The 15497-nt window shown below is 37.8% G+C and overlaps 1 protein-coding gene and 1 long non-coding RNA gene across 2 annotated transcripts in view; one reads left to right on the top strand and one right to left on the bottom strand.

Moving 5' to 3' along the window:
* Nucleotides 1–15497, bottom strand: part of LOC146999563 (uncharacterized) — a 113040-nt gene that overhangs the window by 35206 nt on the left and 62337 nt on the right. The window lies entirely within an intron of this gene.
* Nucleotides 1–15497, top strand: part of LOC118180084 (cyclin-dependent kinase 4-like) — a 66544-nt gene that overhangs the window by 12897 nt on the left and 38150 nt on the right. The window lies entirely within an intron of this gene.

Raw genomic sequence — 15497 nt, 5'->3', positions numbered from 1 at the left:
GATTGTTTCGAAGAATCTTTTCCCGCCAAAGGAAAATTCGCGGCTTTTTCTCACAGTTCCTGAGTTATTATTGAGTTGTAAGGGAAGTTTGTAACAAATATTTTGAAATATATATGTGGTCGAGTAAATCAAATTAATTTACTTGAAATCGGAGGGGGGGGGAAAAGTAATTTATAGATAAAACTGAAAAATATGACTACTCTTCCTCAGTGCTGTTTATTAATTATAGTTAGATATCAAAATATTTGATCGATGAGTTCTGTTCTCCCCTTCACGGTTTCCGTGGGATTTACGATATGTCGCATTTTTGTGTTATGTGCTTAATCACCTTTTGTAATTCTATTTTATGTGAATAACTTTATAAAAATTGATATTGTAAATAAGTCTTAATAAATAAAACAATGCTTCCTTTTATGTATTTAGGAAGGAAAGCATTTGAATACTTAAGCGTTTGTTACAGCTATGAATCGTATTTCGGACGTCGTATCGTCGCATTTTGGCTCATGTCTTCCTACGTCTTCCGCTTAATACTACATGAAACAGATAACTCGGAAACAGCAACAGTTGCATTGTTTGGGTTAGTAACCAGACGCACGAAGGCTGTCTGCCTTAGGGAATAGATGCATTTATGGAGGCAAACTAGCTGGTATCCAGATCCCCGTTGGCCTGGATTTGATTCTAGGTCGAACTACCAGTGTTCAGCCATTTTGCCGCACGTCCGCTGGTGAACCTCTGATCGACGAGGGAATCAGCATCAGAGAAATCGCTAAGGAGCGTAATAAGTGTTAGTAAAGTGAAAACATTATTTAAAGATCGTCCTAAATTTAGCAAGGAGAACATCAGATATTCCATTGTGTTCAGACATAACACAAGACTTCAGTCGCACAACTTCTGAAACATTCTGAAAGGGCTGGACGGCAGAACAAGGAATCTTATCTCATTTCAAGACAAAATTCTTTAGTAATCCACTGTATGTGGTGGGGGAAGGAACATGGTCTACGTTATTGTTATTTATTTATTTGCTGGCGAGTAAGTTTTTATCGGTTTTCACAATTTTATTGCATCCATCGACTTTAATGTTAGAACGAGATAACAAAGAATTGGGACCCACCAGCGACTGAACGGTAAAGTCGTTCTGCGACTTACCGTTCCACTGCTAGTTTACCACTTGTAATTTGGTCCGGGGGGCTCGAATTTCACGAACGGGCTGGCTGCATGGGTGTTTTTGTGGTTTTCCCCATGTGTAACGTGTATACGAACCAGTTTCCCTTAAAAAGGCCTCCATGAAGGTATCCCTTCCTTTAGGCAAATAGCCTTAGTGTGCTTTGCCGTAATCTTAAAAAAAAAAAAAAAAAAAAAAAAAAAAAAAATTCCAATTAGCAGTTGAGTTGTGGTTCTTTTGAGCAAGCTTTGGATGACAAAACGCAATAGATATTAACACTTCACGTCCTAAATAAATTTATCGTACGGAGTAACGAATAAACTGCGCGATCAGCACACCATGTTTTTGTTCGGACACCCAGTGCCGATTCTAGACTGTCGGCCGCCCCCGTGCAAATAAAAATCAGCACCCTTTTTTACTTCCTTGTACGAAGTAAAAAGGAAGTATTGTAATCGCGAAACGTTTCAGGCAGCATATTTCAACGAAAATATCCATTTTGATCGCTATCAAATGCAATTTAACGATGTTTTTGCGTGATATCTGTACGTAAGGACAGAATAAAATACTCTTTTCCTTCAAAAAAATTATAAAACTGCTTTAAAATTAATTCTGAAGAGAATTTTTCGTGGCGTCTGTACGAACGTATGTACGTACGTACGTTCGTTCGTGCGTATGTACGTATCTCGCATTACTCAAAAACGAGTAGCCTCAGAACGTTGAAATTTTGTATATAGGACTGCTATAACATGTAGATGTGCACCTCGTATTTTGGTTGCAATCGGCAGCACCAAACGTATATAAATATATTTATATATATATCCACTCTATTACCCGGCTCAGTGATCTCAGTTTCTTTACTCTTATATGTTTGTAAATTGTACATTTTTTGCTTTAAAAATGATTGAATTATGTTGTTTTTATCTTTCGGTTAAAGATTTTATGCCTATAATAGTAAATCTGTGTGCAATATTTTTAGAATTATCAGCAATTTTAAAGTTGTTTAATTGCCGCTAAGCCTGTTTTTAATGGCGGCCATTGGTGTTTACATTTGAAACAGGAGACTAGTGGATTTGTTGCCAATCTAGAGAAACTTAGCTTCGCAACAACAAAGATAACGCATTCATTTATTATTGCCAATTAAATCATGCTTAATTCTTTCTGGAATTTTTTTGAGGAAATAAGCGTTTGAGATTTACTTCGTAATTTTTAATATAGATATTTTGAGTTTTTATGTATTTTTGCCTTCTCGCAAAGCGAGAACTGAATTAATTGAATGAGAAATACTCAATCGTCTGTGAAAAACTGTTTCTGTTTTGTTTGTTTGCTTAATTTCTTTTATACATAGTTCTAGCTTTATTATAGTATTTGAATAGAACATGTGGCAACGATTAGATAATTCTTTACATTTTGTGCATTCTGAGTTATAATATGAATGAAATATAATACTGTTAATTAAACCTAGCGCCAGAGTGTCGCTATGGTAAACAAAGTGAATTTTAAAGAATGCATTTATTCTATTGTGGTTTATGCGCTGTCGGCGAAGTAGGTTTAATTCAATCTAATAAGTTTAAATAAAATGCAAGAAAAAATGCGTATAATTTAATATTCCGTACAAGGAAGTCATGTGGTGTACACATCAGATTTTTTAAGAAATATAATATGTTTCATAATCATTTGGCCGCCCACATGCTGTGCACCATCTTGCTCCCTGCGCTAGGATTGGCCCTGCGGATACCTTTATGTTCCCTGTTATGAGCAAAGGCAGGGCCGACCCTAGCTTTGTTCGCGTCATAGACAAACTTTAAAAGTGCCGCCTCCCTAAATTCAAAAATTTTTAAACTAAATAAAACATATTTATCAGAAATATGAAAACCAGAAAAATAAGGTCTAATCTAATTAAATTAAGACAATAATAAACATACAATATTCGCAATTTTTTTTACAATTAAAAACGCACAAATGTGGGATCTAAAACTAGTGCAACAAAACAACAAAGAAGGACCAATACTAGTACAATAAACAAAGTTTAAACCTAAATTAAAATGATCTCTTTGGAAACTTTGTTTTCTGCAAAATCGCGAATAACTTCTTTCAGATCTAATTTATTACTCAGCTCATGTTCAGTGGCCAGCATTGCTAAACCCATTAAGACGATTTTGAGCAAGACATGGTTCTTAAATGATTTTTCATTAGTTTTTAGTTTAGAAAAAGATCTTTTCACCGGTAGCAACAATTATGGGCAGCAAAATTCCTAAATCAAAGCTTGTAGACCCATTAGGTATTTTTTTGGAAGCAGGCAAAATGAAAAATTAGCAACGCTTTTGCAGGGAATCGAACCGCGGACCTCTGGAATACGCGCCCAGCGTGCAGACCACCACACCACGAAGGCATGCCAAAAGGGCAGGAGAAATACGTTATATACTCCCCTGTTTAAAGGGCGACTGGGGTTTTAGGGGATCCAATCGCCAAATCCTGGGTGTGGAGAATTATCATCCAACACCCTTTTAGTTCGGGCGCCACTGTAGAGACATTAGTTCTTAGGTTATTAGCTTATTTGGAAGCAAGAATGATGGAAAATTAGCAACTTCTTCGCCGAGAATCGAACCGCGGTACATCTGGAATACGCGCCCAGTGTGCAGACCACCGCACGACGAAGGTGACAAGAAGGCGAGAAGTACCTTATAAGCTTAAATTTATAAAAATAAAGAAGGTCAGCTGGACATTCTTTCATTTTTAAAAGTGAAGTAACAAGGTCTATTTTGTCAGCCAATTCATTTAAAATCCCGTCAAAATAAGGCTACAGAGACACTCCAGAAGCTTGCTACGGATGTTGAAAGGCTGCCTCATCTCGCCTTTTCGGAATGCCCAACAGAAACAAGAGAAATCCTGTCCTTACAGTACTTCATTGACGGCATCCGGGATCTTGAAATACAGAAAGCTTAATGAATGGCAGGTGTCAAGGATTTAAAAAGCTTTCTGCTATACGCCATGAAATTCGAGGCAGCCCAGCAAACAACTCGTAGAGACCGCCACTGCTCAGGTTTAGGAGCCAGTGGATCAAGTCACTGCTCGTCTAGACGATTTAACCAGACAACTCAATGCCTTGAGACGAAATAGCAGTGACAAGAAACTGACACTCAAGTGCTGAAACTGCTGTGCTGAAGGCGAGATACGAAGGAACTGCAGAATACAAGGGACGGAAGCTAAGACCGCTTCCAGCATGGGAAGGAGGTAAACTAATTAATGGCCATCTCCTCGTGGGGCGGAGGTTGCCAGATAATGAGAAGCCCCATTTTAAAGCTCTTCAGATTTCTGCACTGAGAGGCACATTAATGCACTCTTCATCATGGGATATATCATTGGAGTTTCATACAATAAGGCCAACGATACAGGAGCAAATGTCAGCATCATTCGTTAAGATTTGGCTCAACCATTGAAATGTAAATTCATCTCGGCGACCCCCTTGCATTCTCCAGACCGTGTCCGGGAAGAAGGTTAACATGGACGAAAAATTAAACGTAAACGTAACATGTTTGAAAGTGCCGCCTACCATCACATGGTATATTTGGTAAATATTACATATTCTTACATAGTCGGATTTGACTATCTAAGAAAATAGCATTTTCCTTGGACTTTAAATAACAAACTGCATTCTGTCTCTGAGGACATTCGAAATTAATGATGAAGGAGACAAATCTACTCACCAAGTTCATGACGATGATCACAAGTCAGAGTTCAAGACGATATCACAGTACCAGCAAGAACAGAATTCTTACTTCCTCGGGCCCACCAGCGGCCGAGCGGTAAAGTCGCTGAACACTGGTAGTTCGGTCCGAGGTTCGAATCCCGCGAACGGGCTGGTGCATGGGCGTTTTCGTGGTTTTCCCCATGTGTAACGTGTTTACAAGCCAGTTTCCCTTAGAAAGTCCTCCAAGAAGGCATCCCTCCCCCCATAGGCAGATAGCCCTAGTGTGCTTTGCCATAATTAAATACACCACCATCTTACTTCCTGGATACATAGCGGGGAACAGAAATTCCCGTTTGCTTAGAATGGAATATCCCCAAAACTGTAACACCCCGCGAGGAATACTAGTAGCCTCGGCACTCGTCGACCTATCGAGGACCGTGAGAGTTGCTTATGCAACTGACAAGAGTTAAAGACTGAAGACGCCCCAAAAATGTCCATCAGCTGAGAAGTTTCCTTGGGACTTTTCAACTACTATTTTTTAAAGAATTTTTCTTCCATCGCAAGACCTCTTCATAAGCTGGCCGAGAGCAATCAGAAGTACGTGTGGACCAAAGAATGTGAGGATGCATTTAACAAAGTGAGGGAGGGTTTAACATCTACTTGAATCCTGACGTATGCTCAGCTCGACAAACCATTTATTCTCGACACGGATGCGAGCAATGAGAGTCTCGGTGCGGTTTTGTTCCAAGAAATAAGCGGTCAAGAACGTGTCATGGCCTACCGGAGCAAATGATTGTCTAAACCAGAGAGCAATTGCTGTGTCACCAGGAAAGAGTAGCTTGCCATAGTTAAAGCCGTAGAACATTTCCATTATTATCTTTACGGCAAACAATTCCTGCTCCGCACAGATCATGCATCGTTAACGTGGCTTTTCAATTAAAAAAATTCCAAAGGTCAGATAGTCAAGTGGATACAGAAACTCCAAGAATATGAGATAACTTTCCGTCATTGGGAGGGATCATCACATGGAAATGCCGATGCCTTGTCTAGAAGGCCGTGGCCAGAAAGTTGCCGATATTGTTCCACGGTCGAAGCGAAATACGACCTGCTTCATCCTGTCGCACGACAGTTTACAACTTCAACATCAGCTGATCGAGATTCATGAAGTGACAAAGAAGTCAGAAAAGACCAGTTGGAAGACAGCGACATTAAACTCGTAATTAAATTAATATGGTCTTCAAAAAGGAGACCTCTACCTGGCAGGAAATTTTGCTCTATAGTCGTACGACAAAACTGGTTTCCTTGAGATTGACTTCGCTTTCAAAATGGTATCTTGTACCGGAATTCGAATCGGATCATGGAAAGGCATCGCGATGTCAGTTGATATTTCCAAGATCCTGGACGCCCTTACAGAACTACATAGCAATCCTACAGGAGGTCACTTCGGAATAATGAAGACTCTGCATAGAGTTGGAAAGCGCTTTTACTGGAGTAATGCAAGGGAATGACGTGCAAATATGGTACCAGTCCTTGCGATGTCTGTGCAGGCTGGAAAGGACGGAAGAAACCCAGCCGACGGAAAACCAGCCCTTACAGCGTTACAATGTAGGAGCCCCTTTTGAGCGCAACAACTCAACATCCTGTGACATCTGCCACCAACTCCTGATGGCAACAAATGCATCCTCGTTGTCATTGATTTTTTTCACCAAGTGGCCTGAAGCGTATCCTATCCCTGATCAAGAGGTTGTTAAGGCAGCAGAGTTACACCATTGGATTCCCAGGTTCGGAGTGCCTCTTCAGTTACATTCCGATCAAGGAAGAAATTTTGCATCGACTGTAATTAAAGAACTCTGCAAGCTTCTCGGTATCGTGAAAACTGAAAGGATACCTTTACATCCCCAGTCAGACGACATGGTAGAGATGTTTAATCGAACCATTCTTAGTAACCCCTCGCTGATGGTACCAGAAAATAAATATTAAAAAAAAAAAAAAAAAAAAGATCAAGAATAAATATTAAAAATATTAAAAAAAATAATAAATAAATATTAAAAAGAAATAAATATTAAAAAAAAAGTTGCATATCGCAGTGCTGTCCACGAGATTGCCGACTATTCCCCATCGCAGATGCTGTTCGCTCTTAACTTTCGTCTGCCATGTGATTTCTGGTTTGGTCGCCCTCCGGATGCGCCTTCATCTCATGAGGAGTACATCCAAGACCTCCAGGCACGGTTTGAATTGATGCATAATTTTGCATGAGAGCGAGTTAACTCGGCGATAGAGAAGACCCGATACGACAAGAGAGCTGCAGGATATCGATTCAACGAAAGTGACAATGTGTAGTTGTGGGATCCGGTTCGACAGAAAGGACTCTGTCCTAACGGTCCTAAACAGTGTAAACGACATCTTAGTTCGGATCCGTAAGTCACCGAATTCTAAGCCTAAAGTCGTTCATTACGACAGGCCAGCCTCTTGCTATTGCCACAGTACGTAGTCCCCGTAGTGTATATAATGTAAATAGTATACTGACCATGCTACTATTTGTTTCTAAACTTATTTTATGCACTCATTTATTGATTTAGTGTTTGATTTCTTTATTATGTTATTTTATTGAAATTATTGTTTAAGTATTGCATTGATTCGCTTTAATTGCCAGTAATAGCTTCCTGTCCACGGATTGTAGTGCCTGGGACGTGCAGTATTTGGGAGGGGGTAATGTTACGAATTTTGTACATATATAAATGATGTTAGAGCAATTATATGTGAAATTGTATTTTTCTGTGTAATATAACTTCAAAAATCGAGAGAGACAAGCTATGTCATAGAAGTAAGAATACAGAGGCAAGTGTGGTTAACATTGAGTAAATAGGTATCTAGGTAATTTGATGAGATTTAGCCAAACTGGCACCGATTTGGCGACTAATTTTTGTCTCCAAATTTGGAGAGGAATCGCGAGAAATCGGCAAAAGTTGCCAAACTTGGCGACGTTTCAGTCCGGTCCCGCTATCATCGTAAATAGATATTGTAATTGAATAAATTTAATTCATCGCTATATTAGCTGTAACCATAATTCGACACTCATATTGCATTTCGAGAAGCAGAAAGTACAGAAATATCTGCGCGATCGGGTGAAAACTATATAAGGACGGTGAGAATATCTGCTCTCAGTTGTTGTTGTTAGTTGTTAGCTCTGCGTGAGTTTCGTGTACTATTTCCGGCTTAGCTTCGCTCTTTGGCTGCGCGTTGCATTACTTTGTGTTTAACGTTCATAATAGTTTAAAGTGTAACTACTGATTGTACTCTGTGATATTGTGAAGAGTTGTACGAGTATTTTTGTGGAAAGTTCCAGATCTTTAAAGTGTTTCTTTTGATAACATAAATTTTATCAGCCTATCATCGGAACTATATGCATTCAATCTGTTACGAACTCGTAAGCACGAATGAATATTATTTACACTCCTTCTCAAAACAAGGCAAAACACGGAATAAAAGAAAAACTATTTAATGGATATGTGTGAAATTGATCCCAGAGGTTGGTGTGTCGTTACTAGACCACATAGTAAATAATAAAGACATGCAAAAACACATGCATTACGACCATCTAAGGGGGGAGGCGTTATCGTGCATAAATATCGCTTCATTACTCATTACAATGCAGAAGGATGCGCAAGAGGGTGTAGAATTTCATCGCGATATTGGATGGCCGTGACAGAACCACCAGGAATCATGTAGAGTTCGGTGCGGCCGTTCGTTGCCATCCCACACCATACAAATAAACCTTCTCCTCTGTAACGGTTTTGACGACGTTTGTCGCCTGTTAGCATGTCCCTGGCTTTCGCCATATTATTGTCTTTCATGAATCGTTCAGGATGTTCCATCGAAACTCATCCGTAAAGTTGCTGTGACCCCACTGCTGTGGTGTCCAACTGCGATGATCATGGGTCTAACTCAGCCGCTTTCTGCCATACAATGGGAATAAAGGAACACAAACCACAGTTCATCAAGCGTACAGTTCACCTTCATCCAGTCGACGCGACACAATCTGGCAGAATATGGCCTTCCTTGCAACGGCAGAGACATTCTTAGATCTCTTCTTTAATGGAGTTGATGGGCCCTTTCAATCTTTCCTTGGAATGCTGCAAAGGCAGTTACCATCTGTCTTAGTTGTTCAGTTATCGCTATCGTCGTCATTCGGTCTCTCATTTGACACCAAACTTTGTTGCGTGCGTACGGGTTCGTAATAGATTGAATGTATAAAGAACCGATGGTAGCTTTATAGCATTTCTTTTTACCAAAAACAAACACTTTACAGTTCTGATGTGGTGTGGTGTATTTAATTATGGCAAAGCACACGAGGGCTATCTGCCCAAGGGGAGGGATGCCTTCGTGGAGGACTTTCTAAGGGAAACTGGCTCGTATACACGTTACACATGGGGAAAACCACGAAAACACCCATGCAGCCAGCCCGTTCGCGAGATTCGAAACTCGGACCGAACTACCAGTGTTCAGCGACTTTACCGCTCGGCCGCTGGTGGGCCTTTACAATTCTGGAACTTTCCACAAAAAACTGATACGGCTTTTCACCCTATCATAGAGAGGAGTTACACTGCAGCGCCAAAAACTACGCAATGCAAAGTACATCTAAAGAGCGGTGCCAACCCGGGGATATCTCAATAATCCGAACTGAAAGCTGAAGTAAACAATCATGCTTTTCCCGGTGTTATATAATTTCCCCCAGCCGCCGAAAAATCGCTATTACCTTCTACTTCTTGATGTCAAATTTGGCTACAAAAGTTGACCAAACCACCGCCAGCTTGGCGATATTTCCCAATTTAGCGAGATAGCCATTTAGTGAATGTTAAATAGATTTTCCCCTGTATTCTTATTTTTCCGGTAAAGCATCGCTTCTTCTGATTTTCATGCTACATTATACAAAGGATATTTAAATTTTACATATAATTTCACTAAAATTATTTACATTTATACAAAATCGTAACGATACGATGCACTGAGAAAAGATTGAAAAGAATAGAAAAAAGTATGCAAGCACTTAACTGTGGATCTGGAATTCTAAACATATATGCCGCTCTTTAAATTTTGCTGTTGAATCATATATATAGCATAAGTGGAAAGAAAATGATAATAGCTTAATAATTAAAAAATTAATCTAGTAGGAGTGAGTGTAACAACAGACTGGTAGACTGCGAGCTCACCAAGAGCTTAAAAAACCTTAACAAATCTTTCTGGGCAACCGTTAAAATCTGAACTCGTGCAGTTTTTTTTAAATTGTTTGGGATTGTAATTAAAATCAGTAAAATTTTCGAAACACCCTACCGTCGCAGATTATCCTTTTCTATTATATGCACTGAAATAGGTGCGACAGACATACTTCGCAAAGTTTTATTTGAAACATAATTATAACAAAATTTAAGGTTATTCTTACTCAAAATATCGTCTGTTTCTTTTATGTTATTAAAATGTTGACATATGTCTTTACACTGAGCTCTAAGATTAACTTTTCCCTAGAAATGCTCGCGAACGCATTTATCCATTTCTTTACTTTTGAACGGTAAACACATGTTCACCTTTTCTTCTTCCAGTACGTGCCATTAAGTATTAAGCACGACGCTTTGAAAGTTGCAGCTTGTAAGTATGCATTTAGTAGTACTATACATGCATATATAGTAAATAAATCTAACACATGTTGTAAATAAATATTTGCTGGAGTTATTTTCCTTCCGCCCGTTTAGTTACCTTAATGACGCAAACATTCATTACTTCAAGAAAAAATGAATGAATGTCCAAACTTTAAGTAATCCATTACCGTCATTCAGAATTATTCCTAAAAATCATGATTTATTTTACTCGTCATCATGCTAGCCGATCACTTAATACCTTGTGATCAAATTCAGTGGACGCGAAGAACATCTGCATGGATGCCGAAGCCCCACGTATGCGGCAACCACTTGCATTAGTGGTATGCGAGCTTTATTCCCCGTGGTGGGCTGCTTCCTGGAAAAAATTGTTCACGCACCCCACCCTGTTACTTTCTTTCCCCCTTCTTCTCTTGTTCTGTCGTGTGAACTTGTTTCTGCCACCAATCCAGACAAGGAATTCGACGGGTAGCTCTCATTCACCTTTTCAACTTTTTCTTCTTCTTAAAGGCCTTAAAAATAGTTATTCACTGAGCATAGATATGCTAAAAATTCTTCCTTTGAAGAGCTATGTTGTTTTTTTTTTTTTTTTTTTTTTTTTTTTTTTTAAGTATTAATGTAGATAGGAATGCCGTTCGTTAGTGTGAACAAAACTGAAAAGTGTATTCGCATCTGTAGATGTCAACATGCATTTCAGTGCTTTTTCTGCAATATTTTATCTTAAGTGATAGTTATGTATGAATTGTTTAATCTGATTTCAATAAAAATAAACACATTTTATTACGAAGATGCATCTGTCATAAAAATCATCACCTTCTTACTTGTTTATGAGCATAGATCTTAACTGTTATTTGTATTTTATGGATTTACTTTAGATGTCGGACACATGAAATGTCAAATTAAACATATTGCCAATTTTATTAATTTCTATGTATTGCCTGCCTAAAGTAATAGAAAAAATATGTAATGATACTAAGGAATCCAGCTAGTGTAATTTCATTAAATATTTAATGATCTTTAATAGTAAACCAAAAGTATTGTTTTTTTATTGCACTAATTTTATCAATTGTTCCAGTCTTACTTTAGAGGTAAGAGAAATTATGCATTGACTTTTGATGAATACCACAGCTTATTCTCTAATTTCTTTAATATGCCAACTACTTTTAATTGTCCTCTGATGCTCTGAAAAGTGATCTGATCCTCTGACTGGCATGAAGAAAAATGTTTTAAAGCGTATTATTTTTCAGCGCCTAAAAGCATCTTATTTAGCAATTAAATATTCAGATCAGCGTTTTTCTTTACTTCAGATCATCTCAATTATATTTATATTATTTTTTGTAAGCTATTCTGTTTTTCAATATATTGGCCGTGCTGATTTCAAATGAAGTATCAGTAGTTTTATTTTACTTTACATTTTTTAAAAAGAATTTTATGATTGGGGGGGGACGCACTGACTAGTCTGTGGCAGTATAGTAAAATACCTTTTTTCCTCTCAGTTTATGCTATGAAGGTCTGGTAAATCTTTCTCAAAGAAACCACGAGAAAAATCAAGAAACAATCTTAACGTGACATTGTTACAAGATATAGGATAGACTGTCTACAGTTTAGTTTGACTTCTCGAAGCAAAAAAATGGGAAATGCTATGCTCTCGTCGGGATTAGAAATCTGGATCTTTGGATAAGCGGCCGGGCTAATACCACTTACTTTAAGATGGTATGGGGTGGAAATGGTGAAAATTCCTGATATTCTCCCTCACTTAAAGGCGACAGAGGATTACAAATTATTGTCTGACCTTCTGTTTTTTTTTTTTTTTTTTTTTTTTTGCATATGATGTATTCCCATCTGATTGTGGGATGAATTTTAAACATCTTATTTATTTTATACTACCATTTGTTGCTGCTGTCAATGCGCAGCTGGATTAGGTTTTGAACGTTTTTTTTTTTACTTTGTATTTTTTCATTTATATGTATAATAAGATGACTTGAAGTAAGCTGCAACAGAGTGATAATGGTTCTCTGCGTTGTATCCTAGGGAGACTTTACTGTGTAGTTGGAAAGATGAAACTCGAAGGAAATACTTGTAGACAGACGTGGCCGAATTGAATATAAGTTTTATTGGTGGTTACGAACTAATTATCAAAACATATTCTTCATAACACATTATCATGGGCGCAATACGAACTCCACAATTTTATATAGAGTATCAGATTTTCGATAATGGCATAGTTAGTAACAAGACAAAACAAGCGGAACGAAGTAGCATCTTGACTGCAAAAGAGCTGAAGCTAAAAGGTGCGCAATTATCCATTATGGGGGATCACCAAGAGAAGGTTTTGGTTTAGATTAGAAAGATTGTAGTTCTCAAAATTTTGAGTTCAGGTTATAAGTTAGCTACGTCATTAGCGTTACGCAAGCCACGCAAGATGGAGTTATGTAGAATTATAATTTAAACTAGCAATGGCCTCTTAATTGTCCCTCTCTATTCTAAAAATAGCAATGGCTTTTTCTGCACTCCGTAACGCTCATGACGTAGCTAATTAGGAACTTGAACTCAAAATTTCGAGAACTATCAACTTAAACCGAAAGTGTTCCCGCTAAGACTCTACGTGGCTGCTCTTTTTCTATTTCAACAGCATCAAAAATGTAAATTTTCTTGATTAGGCATGATTAGAGTGGCAAGTAAATTGTGGCTGCAAATGCCAATTGAAATAAAGATGAATATTTAATATAATACCTCGACTGCCAAGTTGCTGTTCGTTACGGATTTAACATTCTACGTTCTATGCCATAAATATTGCAGCGTCTTTTTCATTACATATATGTATAAGCACATACACAGAGGATGTTTATACATTTTTAGAATGGTTTCGATAAAGAATTTAGGGGAAAAAAGCAAATGTTTTGAAATAAAAAATTCTGGTTACAGCTTATTATTTGAAATGAAAAATATCGTTTGCTATTTTGAAATTCATTCTTCTTTCAAGATGTCGCGTATAAACAAGCTGTGGATTAAAGGATATGTTTATGCTCTTTCCGAAGAGAAATATTCATATCCCATAATTCAGAAACGTTTTGAAATGCAGGGTATTGAAATTTCTAAGTGTAAAATGAGCAGCATTATTAATCAGAAAGAGAAAAACCGTTAAGCATTGCATCTATATGGAAGGAAGCCTCCAAACGAATATCCATAAAAAGTACATACTCTTTCTGATGTTTCTAAATCTTTAATAACAAGAGAAAATCTGCCGACTCAGAAATTAATTGGAAAGTTTTTTAAATACATCTGTAGGAATAATACCAAAAGTAATAAACCAAGATTTACTTAAAAAAAAAAAAAAAAAAAAAAACCTAATGTTCACCGGCTTCCCGAGGCATGTTGCTCAACGCAGAACAATTGGTAGAACCCTGTACGAAAAGTGTTTAGCAAGAGATAAATGGACATGTATTATGACAGTTCCGAAAATATTAAACTCATAACTTCCAGATCCAAAATCTTTCTCTTAATAAGCTTCCATATTAGATAACTACGTATTTACTTTCTACATCTCGGGCTAGAGCTTTTAAAATTTTCACTTATTATTAAAAATGTTATATGCAAAATTTGGTTATTTAAAAAATGATTTAAATCAAAATTTTATAAATGTTTCCAAAATTATATTTGTTTTCACTGGCTAACGCTCTAATGCTTTCTTCTAAAAAGACTTTTCTATTGCCAAGCCTTTTTTAGATTTACAAAAAAACTCCCTAGTTCTCCGACCTGTATTTATATCCTGTAGCATGGGCTCTGGAAACGCGGAAGAATCGGTCGTAGGGCTTCGAAAATGTGTTTTCAGAAAATCGCCAGATCAGCGAAAAATCACCAAATGTCGCGCACTTGGCAAAAAAATTTTAGCCAAGGCCTGTCAGGATCCAAATTGCCTGTATCTCGCGTTCTAATTCAACTAGTTTTACAATTACGACACCACTGAGCTCAGAATTGAAAGATCTACACGATTTGTTTCTATTAGGTAGTATAAGGCCTTGCAGTTTGAGAAAACGCTCGACTAATCTTCGGTAGTAAGTGTAGAAGCCAAGAAAGCTTAACAGTGTGAGGGTGACACCACTCACGAACAGCTTTGATATATTGATTATCTGTGCGTCCACCTTCTGCAGAGATAATATGACTGAGATAGCTAAATTCCTGATAAATTAATTTACATTTCGAAAGACTGATCTCCAAATTAGCTTCTCTGAGCTTCCATGGGACTTTTCGGATATTTTCCAAATATTATCAAAAGTGATTCCTACAATAATGATGTCATCGGGATATACAAGTCATGCTTCCTATAACAGCCATTTGAGACTTGTCTCCATGAAATGTTCAAATGTCGTTTGTCGCTGGAGGGCTGTGTAATGCCAAAGACACTATTTTAAATGCAGTCTAATGCAGGTTAATACAGTCTTCTCCCAATCTTCAGTGTCTATATCCACTTGCCTATAGCTTCTCTTCAAATTCGAAGTGGAAAGCTGTTTTTTTCCTGCTAGGATTTGTAAAGTGTCGTCGATTCGAGGCCAAAGGTAATTGTCTTTCTTCGTAATGTCATTTAGGCATCTATAATCGACACAAAATCACGTGGAGCCGTTTTTCTTTCGAAATAAGACGATAGGTAATCACCTTAGATTCTTGACGAAGAAAAGAAAGGGCAATTTCGCCAAATCAAAGAATCGCTCCGTCAAAAAGATCCATTCGTCAAGGACTGGATGAGTGTTCTATAATGTCACTGTACTGCCTGTCCTTTAGAAGTTCCCTACTTTCTATTGTTTTGCGAACGGAAGACGCCGAAGATGTTACTTGATAGGTGAATGGTTTCTATTGTCGATCCGATGTTGTGTCACATTCATGCGACCAGCGTTACTTGGAGAGGTTGAGAAAACGTCCTTAAGATCTTCTATTAACCCTTTCCGGCACGCTACTTTTTAAAGTTGGAATTTTACCAAAAAAATTTGTAGACAGTCTA

Source organism: Stegodyphus dumicola, chromosome 1, assembly GCF_044657685.1.
Source record: "Stegodyphus dumicola isolate Sdum_Otavi_A_Nest chromosome 1, ASM4465768v1".
Lineage (NCBI taxonomy): Eukaryota > Metazoa > Arthropoda > Arachnida > Araneae > Eresidae > Stegodyphus > Stegodyphus dumicola.
This window is presented reverse-complemented; position numbering and strand designations above follow the sequence as displayed.